Source organism: Tursiops truncatus, chromosome 6 (assembly GCF_011762595.2).
Source record: "Tursiops truncatus isolate mTurTru1 chromosome 6, mTurTru1.mat.Y, whole genome shotgun sequence".
Classification (NCBI taxonomy): domain Eukaryota; kingdom Metazoa; phylum Chordata; class Mammalia; order Artiodactyla; family Delphinidae; genus Tursiops; species Tursiops truncatus.
The window spans coordinates 114,152,156-114,162,819 of NC_047039.1; the positions used below are offsets into that span (position 1 = coordinate 114,152,156).

The 10,664-nt window shown below is 59.0% G+C and overlaps 1 long non-coding RNA gene across 1 annotated transcript; it reads right to left on the reverse strand.

The window, feature by feature from the left end:
- Positions 1-2,114: 2,114 nt before the first annotated feature.
- Positions 2,115-3,476, reverse strand: LOC141278914 (uncharacterized). Its single transcript, XR_012332319.1, has 3 exons — positions 3,364-3,476; positions 2,814-2,965; positions 2,115-2,250 (listed from the first exon to the last, which is right to left on the reverse strand). It is a non-coding gene; the product is annotated as an uncharacterized lncRNA (long non-coding RNA).
- Positions 3,477-10,664: the final 7,188 nt, after the last annotated feature.

Sequence of the window (10,664 nt, forward strand, 5' to 3'; positions counted from 1 at the left end):
ACGCTGACCTTGACTTTTTAATATGATATTTTAACTCATACAATGTAACAAAACACCCGCATAAACTCAGATGTGTTACAGAGGTAAATTTTAGAGCGTTCGGGGATGACTTCTCTGCGCACCTAAGAAATAAAGATTCCTACGGCTTGTTTGCGCAATATAACAGCAGACCTGTTTTTTCAATGCTATTCCTAATTGTTTTATGCATATCAAGATTTTCTCTGAACTGTGTGACCAAAACAGAAAAGAAAGGAAGTGGACCACAGAGCGGACGTGAGTCAGCATCCATTGACCCGGAAGGTCGAATTCTCACGTTCCAGGCCACCTCATTCTTATGTGTGATTGTTAAGTATGTAAATGATATGATCTGAACACAAACTACATTTATAGCAATGCAATCCTCTCTCTGCCCTTTACATTGTGAGGTTCTGTGTAAGATTTTGTCTGAAAAGAGCTTTGTTGTTTTTCTTTCAGACAAGGGTTAGAAAACCCTGGTTAAGATGATCCAAACCAAAGGGCCCCTGGACGAGGCACTTGTGCCCCCTCCCCATTCATTCTTCCTGCCTTCCTTCACTAACATTTGCTGGGCTTCTGCTCAACACCAAGCCCTGGAGACAAAGCCAAGCCCGAGTGCCACTGGGTCTGCGCTCCAGGAGAGAGACCCAAAACAAATAAACAAGTAAGGTGAAGTTAAGCGCCATAGAAAGCAGTAAAGCAGGGCGGGAGGAGGGGGCTGTGGCACACAGGGGGTCAGGAAGGCCTCTCTGAGAAGGAGACCGTGGGTGAAGGAGGTGAGGAGAGGCAAGCAGCCCAGGCAGAGGAACTGCATGTGCAAAGGCCCTGAGGCAGAAGGGGCGAGCGTGTTGGAAGGACAGCAAACCAGGGGAAGAGAAGACGCCGGAGAACCTTGAGGGGCCATCGCCGCCCTCCAAGACACAGTAGGGCTCAGGCAAGGGGTGGGCGGTGGTGCTGGTGAGAAGGATTAGACTTCGGGTATGTAAGAAGGTAGGACACATGGTGGATTAAATCCAGGGTATGCGACAAAGAGGTCACATTTGCCTGCCGGGCTTCGGTCGGATCAGCTGGAAGAACGAAGCTGCCCTTGGCTGAGATGAAAGACTGTAGGGGAGGGGATGGGAGAGCAGTGCAGAGGTGAGAGTGGAGATCAAAGTTGCCCTGGCCCTGTTGAATTCCAGAGACCTTTTCAACACCTGCAGTTGGTGTCGGGCTACTGGTTGGCTGCGTGAGGCTGGGGCTCAGATGGTAAGTCGGGGCTGGTTGAGGTTCCCACAGGAGGAAGCGAGAGGGCCGGCCACATGCTGAGCCCTGGGCCTGTGGCTGCAGGGCTGAGGAGAGGAGGGGACCAGAGGAGCAGTGGCGGGGGGTGGGGGTAGAAGAACATGTGGCGATCAAGACGGAGCAGCGAGTGGGTTTGGTCTGGGGGGTTGGCTCATCACCACCCCACCCCACCCCCCCCCCCGCCTTCAGGCTGGGAGGGTTGGCCACGAAGTCCTATGGTGACTGTTGAGCAAACAGACCAGGATCTGATCATGCAGTTGGCAAAGATGGTCAAGGCCGGGTTGGCGGGAAGGAGTCTAGGCCTCACCTGCACACCTGCTTCACTCTTCTAGGAGGGGCTTAGCTTTTTTTTTTTTTTAATTTATTTATTTGTTTTTATTTTTGGCTGCGTTGGGTCTTCGTTGCTGTGCGCAGGCTTTCTCTAGTTGTGCTGAGCGGGGGCTACTCCGCTGCGGTGCGGGGGCTCCTCATTGTCGTGCCTTCTCTTGCTGTGGAGCACACAGCCTTCGTAGTTGTGGCGCATGGACTCAGTAGTTGTGGCTTGTGGGCTCTAGAGAGCAGGCTCAGTAGCTGTGGCACACCGGCTCAGTAGTTGTGGCTCACAGGCTTAGTTGCTCCACGGCATGTGGGATCTTCCCGGACCAGGGCTCGAACCCGTGTCCCCTGCATTGGCAGGTGGATTCCTTTTTTTTTGGCAGGTGGATTCTTAACCACTGCACCACCAGGGAAGCCCAAGGGTCTTAGCTTTTGAACACTGTCTTGGTCTGCTCAGGCTGCCGTAACAGAACACTGCAGACCAGGCAGCTTAAACAAAAGACACTTATTTATTTCTCACGGGCTGGATGTCCAAGATCAGGGTGCAGGCATTGTCAGTTTCTGGTGAGGACTCACTTCCTGGCTGGCAGACGGCTGGCCGCTTCTCGCCTGTGCTCACCTGGCCCTTCCTCTGTGCTGTGTGTGGATGGAGGAGAGGGGGCTTTCTGGTCTCTTCTTGTAAGGTCACTAACCTCATCGTGGGGGCCCCACCCTCATGACCTCATCAAACCCTGATCACCTCCCAAAGGTGCCTCGTAACACCATCCCATTGGTGCTTAGGGCTTCAACATAGGAATTCTGGGGGGAACAAAATTCAGGCCTTAGGAGACACTCAAGGCCACTTGGAAGGACCATGCCCCTTCCCTCCCCAGGTTCAAGACCCACTGTCACTCACAGCTCTCTCTTTAGGCCTGTGTCCCCCTCCAGACCCTGAGGGGGGTGGAGGGGAGGTCTCTGGGACCCCTGCTCTCTGGGGCAGCCAGTGGGCCCATGTGCTGCTTCAGCACAGCGCTGGGAGGCTGCACCCGAAAAACACCACCACAGTTTCTCAAATCCAAAGGGCCTCTGGCCCTAGAACACACGATTGATTTAATGGCAAGTTCTTAGGAAAAGCGTATGCTTTGATTGTACAATGCAGCCAAATGCGGAAACAGTGAAACGCGGGGGTGGGGTTGTGTCTGAGGAGGGTGAAAACTTACGAGGATTAGCCAGGCCCTGCTGCCCTGCTGAAGCCCGGCGCCGCTCCTCAAGTCAGCTCCTCCTCCCTGCTGGAGAGCCGCCCCAGCAATCGTATGTGCCGCTAGTGGGGCGGCACGTATCACAGACAATTCTCAGATGTGTGAGACGCACCCTGAGTTCAAAGGGATTGAAATGTCGGGAAGTTTTGCACCTTAGAGCTGATGAAATGAGATACTGGTATTCCTAGTTTACAGAGGGGAAAACTGAGGCTCGGAGAGCCGAGTGCCGTGGTTAAGGATGCCTGGAACGTATGTGGCAGAGGGACTCTCAAACCCGGGTGCCCCCAACACCTGGAGGGCCAGCCCGTTCTGACGCCGGTGACAAAGGCAGAGCCCCCTTCCCAGCCCTGAGTCTCCTCCCTGGTCATCATCCTGGTCATGCCAGCTAGTGTCCGGCTGAATGGACATGAGCCCTGGAGGGCAGGGCCAGCTGTCCCTTCTCTGAGCACCGCCCGCAGATGGGGGAGGTTCTGCACGAGGGAGAGGGAAGAAGTGGGCAGACAAACTCCACCTGCAGCCCCGGCCCCGGAGCGGGTGCCGCCTTCCACACCCCTTCAGCCGGCGTTTGGTGTCGGGCTCAGCTGGTCAAGGACACCAGCCGTTCTCCAGAAGACTTACAAGGAGGATTATTCCTGAGTGCTTGCCACGTGCCGGGGATGGAGCCTGGCGGGGACAGGCTCTCCTCTGTGTCCTCACAATGACACGGTAGAGAGGGCAGTGACATAGTCATGGAGGCATCGGGGGCGGGTGTCCCTGCCACCCCCCCAGGAAGAGGTAGAGCTGGACTTAGGACGTGGGCTCCCGGCATAATTAAATGCCCACGTTACCACGTGGATGGACACGGCCGCTGCAAAGGCCCCTACAGGTGAGCAGCAGGCAGGGGTGGGGCGCAGGGAGCTCCCGAGGGAGGGCCAGGGGTGCAGGGCGTCTGTGTGTGTGTGAGATCCTGCCCTTCCCCCTCAGCCTGCGGTCAAGTTTTGCAAACACCACCCTTGCTCCCAGCTGTGCTCACAGGGTGTCAGAGAGGAGACTTTGCTTGGGGCAAAGGGGACACTGGCTGGGGGACAAATGCAGAGGAGCAGCTTGGCATTTGATGGCTGGCATAGGGGGGGCGGATAAGACAAGGGACGGGGGACAAATGTGGGACTTGCAGCCCCGCTGGGACCTCGGGGCTGAAGGGAAGCCAGCGAGCGTGGGACGGGACTCCCTGACCGCTTGTCGAGCACTCGACCGACAGCCTTGTCCCCCAGCTGCAAGCCGACCTGACCCCGGGGCCCCAGCTCCCTCTGGAAGGCCAGTGTGCTCGCCTCCTGCCCGGTGGGAGCCCGACGCCCCGGGCACGGGAAGGCACCATCGCAAAGGATGCGGCGTGTTGCTGCAGGTGTGCGGCCATCGCCCCCAACCGCTCCCGTGGCCATCACCTGTATGTCGCAGAGAGGCTGTTATGGCTGCGCAGGGCAAAGCGTCAAAAGGACTCGTAAAGCTCGGCTCATGATTTGGGGTTTAGAGCGCTGGAGGTGCGTTTTGGGCATTTTAGGCAGGAGGGAACAGCTGAGCGGGGAAGCTGAAGGAGACAGATCCCAGGAAAATTCCATGAGGGGTTTAACGGAGAAATAATCATTTCCTGTGAAAGATAATGACTTCTCTGGAGGCTGGTATCAAGATTTATTGGCCCAAGAGGTTACAGGGATTGGAGCCAAGGTGAGACCTTGGAGGGAGTAATCTTGAAATTGAAGTCTTGCCCCAGGTCAATATATCTGAGTGCCACAGCCCTCAGCTCCGCACACGTGACGTCGGCTGAGATTAATGCATCCAACACCTTCGGTGGACGTACTTCCTCCTCCGCCGGTCATTTCACAGCCCCACGCTCCCTGGATCCAGCTGTCACGGGAAGGCGAGGCCAGGGTTTTCATGAGTCCCCCTTGACCAGACTCCCTTCAAGGGCGAGGGGCCACGGGCTGAAAAATGACTCCAGGGGCACAACAGCCGGCTGGGCATGCCGGGAGGCCCTCTGTCCAGCTGCAGGCGCGGCCACACGTCACGCAGAGCCATCAGCCCCAGCCCATAGCGACCAGACCCGAGACTATCGAATTTGAGGCACATCTGCAGGGTTTTGATATGGGAGATTTATGACCCTGCCAGACGTGTGTGTGTAAAATACATAATTCGTCTCACACAGCCTCGTAAAGCCAAAAGGGTCAGCAATGAATAGAAAAAAATAAAAAATTACAGGCTAATTTGTCAGAAAACTAATAGGAAATCAATAAGAAAGCTGTAGTTCAAAATTTGTTTTGAAATTGTGTACTTGGAGAATGAACACACATTTTCCCCCATGGACCCAAACTTCTTCTGTGCTCTAAGGTGGGCTTGGGAATAGCGGGGGGGAAATCAGCGTGAACTCGCGTAGCTGGTGCCTCCCGGGACTGTGACCCCGTTCTCGGCGAGCTGGGGGTATGACGGAGGCTGGGCTGGTGAGCTGGTCCACCCAGATCTGAGAGTCGGCCCCAGAGGCTGGAGCCTGGTGAAGGGCTGTGGGGGCTCCTGCCTTCACACAGGGACCCTGCAGTATTCTATGGGATCTGAGAGGCAGCCCCTGGGAGCTTTGCCAGACCAGCTTTGGAGATGCCGCCCACTCAAAACTACAAGCGTATGAAAGTCTGGGTCTCCCCAGGGTCCATAAATGTAGTTAAGTGAATGAATCCCTCTCCTAAAGCTGGATCAACAGCAGGACATTTTAAGCCAACACACCGTTTGCTTGATTCCCCGGCAAGCAGGTATTTTCCAATTTGAGAATTGTAGATGGAGGATGGATGGATGATATAGTTGATATAGGTAGACGACTGATAGATGATATAAATGATAGATGATAGATAACTAAATAGATGATAGATGAGTGATCGTTGATATAGATGACAGACAGGCAGAGAGATTGCTGTAGGATGTTGGAAGTAACTTTCAAGAGATCCAAGCACAGTATAAGTGAGCCCCGTCTCAAGAAGTCCTAACCACATCAGAAGTTAGAAGCAGATCTGAAAGCTGTTTCCCTTTATAAAAGAACTGACTGTCGGGCTCATTGAAAAGCCACTTTTCCAAGCCCACAGACGATACAATCCAGGTCAAAAATACTGAAAATACGGAAATGAGGGACCCCCATCAGGACAAGTATGTTGAGAAGATACTGCACTGGTTTCTAGTGAGTTCCCTGGAGCACAAGCTCAGATGTGCTCTCACGTTAGAACCAACACACACGCTATCCAGCTTTCTGCTCATCCTGGGGAAGGCGGGGCACAGGCCCCCACTGTGGCCGCAGACAACACTCAGGGGGCTGGCAGACAGGATACCAGGGCCGGCCACTGTCCGAGTCTGTGCCCTGGCGCCTGTGCTTCTGCAGGGCTACTCTGGGTGAGGGGTGGGCTGGCTGCCGGGACCCCTCAGAGCCCATCAGCGGCTTGTGGGATGGCTGCTGTGGGTAGAGGTCGGTGCTGCGGTGGCCTGTCCTTCAGCCCGTGAAGGTCAGCTGCCCTGGTCCTTACACTGAGCCAGTCCCAGAGCCACCCTGCCCGGCCTACTGAGGCCCCCGTCCCCGAGGGCCTGCACCCAGCGGTCTCGCCTTGTCCTCCCAGCTCAGCCTCTCCCCACTTCCTTCCCACAGGAAATCATCTTTACGCTTGAATCAACATTAACTTCCTGGACGCCTGCCTGAGTCTCGTGCTGAGAGAGGCAGGCACTCTTGTCAGGGGACACCTGGAGGCCCATGTGGCCCGAGGGACGTCCCTGTAGGAGCACCTCGCGCAGGGGCCCACATGCCGAGCCCTTGGGGCCTCGCTGCGTCGCAGAGGGCTCATTCGATGGCCAGCCAGGCAACGGGCTTTTGTTTCTTCCACGAGGCATCCCGAGCACCCTCGGGGAGGCCAGGGCCCGCCCCCCCCAGAGGACGGGCCGGAGGGTTGGCTGGCCACGGGTGAAGTGACCTTCTGCCCCTGAACTGCCACCTCCTCTGATCTACACGCAGGGGACACACACTGATCTCCCAGCCCCAAGTCACTGGCTGGACACCACGGCGGCACCAGGCCCTTGGCCTTCGTACGTCAGAAGCAAGCAAACGTCTCCATGGATGGTTTCCCAACGAGGCAGAGCTGAGGCGCGCGTCAGCGCAGGCGTGACCCCAGACTCAGCACCTGGCCTCCCCGACCCACCAGAGCCTCTCTCCTGGCCTTTGCTGAGGCCCACGGCACCCTGTCCTGGCACGTGGGCTCCAGGTGAGTCCGTGGGAGCTGCTCCTTGCCCGGCTCCTTGGGACCGTCTCCCTCAGGGCCGTGACCTCTGGGCCTTTCTTGGCCAACCAGCTCGGGATGCACCTGCACATCCTTTTACCTTAATCTCTCTGGGTCAGAGCCAACGTCCAGTCGATGGCCCTGTATCAGGTGACTGCTCTGCATGGTGGCCCTGCGCAGGGCAAGTCCAGGCTTCCTGAAGCCCCCCCCCCCACCCCCCAATGCTCACACGTGCACACACGCAATCACGACAACATCACAGACATCTGTGTCACCCGAGCACCCCCCCATCTTCTCAGAAGTCCTGTCTCCCCACGACTGCCCAGTGGCCGCTGTGTGAGCCCAGGCGACACAGCTGCCACCCGCGGGCCCCTCCGCCTCTGAGAGCTCGGCCAGCGTGTCGCACAGGATCCTTCTGGTGAGCTGGGTGGAGACCAGATCCACCACCTTGGCTCTCTCCACACCCGGGAGGTCGGCGCGGGGGCCTGAGCCCAAACCCAGAGCTGGGTCCCCCCGCCCAGAGCCGGACAGCCCTGGGTCCCCAGCCACACAGCCCACTCTGGATAGGGTTGGGGGCTGTGCTGACAGCCTTGGGAGCCCCCCCTGGGGCATCACCTGTGCTCCCACACAAGGGAGACCCTAGCCAGCTGAGCGGTTCAGACCACCAGCCACCCATGGCCTGGTCCCTCCCAACAGAACTGGATTCACCCAACTTGTCCCCAAGGTTTCTGCCCTGTCCGGCCAACCCCAGACAGAACCCCGACTCCTGGGGCCCCGGGGACAGTGGCTCAGGCAGGCCCGCCTCAGACAAGGAGGACAGCTCTCCCGTGATGATAAAGGTGTCTTCCCCTGGGGTGCCCCACGAGCCCCCAGGACACTTGGCGTCTTCCGGCGGGGAAGGGAAGTCTTCTGAGTGGGCACTGGCAGGGTTGGCCTCACTGTCTGCTGGGAGGATGGGAAGCGGAGGAGGGAGGTGGGGGTCCCAGTGCGTGGAGGACGGGAGGTCGGCACTGCCGTAGGACAGCACCTCATGGACAGGGGACAGGATCTCAGTCAGGACGCCTCTGGTCAAGGGAGGGCAGGCTTCCTCCAGGACAGAGGGGGCTCTGCTCTCCCCACACCCAGGTGCCTGGCTCTCGGCTGTCAGGGCTGCCGGCCCAGAAGGGGCCCCAGGAGGAGCCCGTGGGCTCCCCGGGACCTCAGGCTCAGATGAGGCCTGTAGGGGTTTCCCGTCAGTGGATGGACTCGGGCGGGCACCCCAGGGCCCCTCTGGGCAGCCAGCTGAGGCCTGTGGAGGCCCCGTCTCTCCTCTTTGGCCGAACTCTGCCCCTTCAGAGGCCGAGGTCCCCGAAGGAAAGGAAAGGGAGAAGTGTAGGTCACCAGAGGAAGAGGTTTGGGATGGGATTGTTGTGTCGGCAGACTCTGGGGACCTCCCTTTGGTTTTTCCTGTGTTTGATCCACTAGTCGGGCTCCCACTGGTTCCAAAATCTTCCTGCCCCTCCCCTGGGCCCAAGAAGGGAGGCAGGACAGGGGGCCCCCAGCGTGTTCCAGGTGGGATGAGCCCCTGTGGGCAGCAGCACCCGGGGCGAGTCCAGCAGCAGCACCACACCTCACAGCCCCTGGACCAGTGGATCAAAGCCAGAAACCCCCGGCAGAGGCAGGGTGTCCGAACAGTGGGGAGGCAGGGGCTGTAGGAGCAGGCTGGCTCTGACTGAGAAGCTGGGCCCCTTACGGGGGGACTGGTCCTCATGCAGGAGGCAGGGGCGTCACCTGGAGAGGCGGGCAGCTGGGCAGCTTTCTGGCGGGAGGAAGGGGCACGGGGGCTCTCCTGCCAACTGGTCTCTACCTTGCAAGCACATCAGGACGTCCTGGGGGGTCCCCTGGAGGGAGCTCCGTCTTCCAGCCTCCTCCCCGGGGCCCAGAGCCTCCGCAGGGGGCCTTCAGCTACCGCAGATGCTTGAAAAACCTGCCTGCCAGCCGTCTGCCCCCAGAGGGAGGAGACCGGCAGAGGCCAGGGCTCCCTGAGTGGGACATGTCTTCAGGGGCGGCTCTGGCCTCAGTCCACACTGGGTCAGGCAGCTGAGGAGTCACCATCTGAGAGGCTCAGAGGCAGTGCTCCCTGGAGGGACCCCTCATGCTGCCCCCGCCCAGGATCTTGGGCCGATTCATCAGGTGGCATCTTTGTTTCCAAAGGGGGGATCAGATTCAAGAGGACGTGGGCGAGGCTGGGGTGCACGGTGGGCCTGGCCCAGCACAAGGGGCACCGGCAGGGAGTGAGGGTCTCTCAGCAAGAGGGCAGGATGTTCTGGCCAAACCGTCTCCAGGCCCCAGGGCCCCACCAGCCCGAGCAGCCCGCCGGGCCTCCGACCTCTGCTCCCCTGAGCACCTTTCCATGGCGACGGGCTCCTCCACGGGGCTGCTGGCAAAGCCCAGCCCCAGTTCCGACCCAGCTCGGCTCCCGCTGCCTTCAACCACCTGCCGGAAACACTGGAGAAATGCCACCTTGCTGGACATCAGTCCGTGTCCCTTAGCTGTGGACAGAGCCCCGTGCTCTTGTGGCCACAGTAAGGGACACAGGCCGTCCCCCAAAGAGGGCCATGGAGACGCCACTCATCAGACACCGCTCCTCCCGGTGAGCTCCAGAGACCCCTCGACGGACAGATCCCGCTGGAATGGGTCAACACTGTCACCTGATGGACGAGGCGACAACACGCCCCCCCGCAAGGCACACGGGAGGGCCCCACAGAGCAAGGCCAGGCCCCCACCAGCCTGCGGTGAGCGCAGGGCCAAGCCTAGACTCACACTGGCTTCCCGGGGGCTGAGGGGACCCCCTGCACTTGGTGAGCGTCGGCTCCGGCCCTGGAAGTTTGACGCTCGGCTTCCTGTTGGAGCCGGGGTCTTCTCCCCTGCTGGCTGGGGGCTGGGCTTGGTCTGGGGGTCTCCTAGGTGGCACAGAGGCTGTCAGTGCCGACAGACGCAGGACGCAGAGGACAGGGGGTCCCGGAATTCTGAAGCCACGGGAAAACAGCCTTAAAGTTCAAAACAGCCACACCACCCGCTTGTATTTGGTTAGAATGAGGACAGAAAAATACGTGGTTACCTTAAAATTACCCCCTTGTTGGATAGTTACGGATGTGAGGACCCAGGAAAAGCTTTAGAAACATCATTTAAAACGTAGGGCCCTCTTCATGTTAGTTTTTCTGGTGTGTTCTTGGGCAGGTCTGTGGGCCGGGGGACCAGCCTGACAATAGTCCACAGTCCAGCCAGCTGTTCTGAGCAGTCGCACCCCCTGGGAGGGAGCAGTAGTGCCCAGTATGGGTGGTCTCACCCGCCCCCAGCTCGCCCCCACTGTCTGAAAATGTTGGCCGAGGTGTGCTCGGCTGGCCCTCCTGCAGGGCCCTGTGCGCTCAGACACGGGGACAGCGAGGCTGGGGTCACCCCCATCACACAGCTCAGGCCAGGCCCACCAGGACACAGGTGTGTCTGACCCTGAGCCTGCTGCTGCCGCGAGCTGCCAGGGCCCACCGAGGGGGTGGTG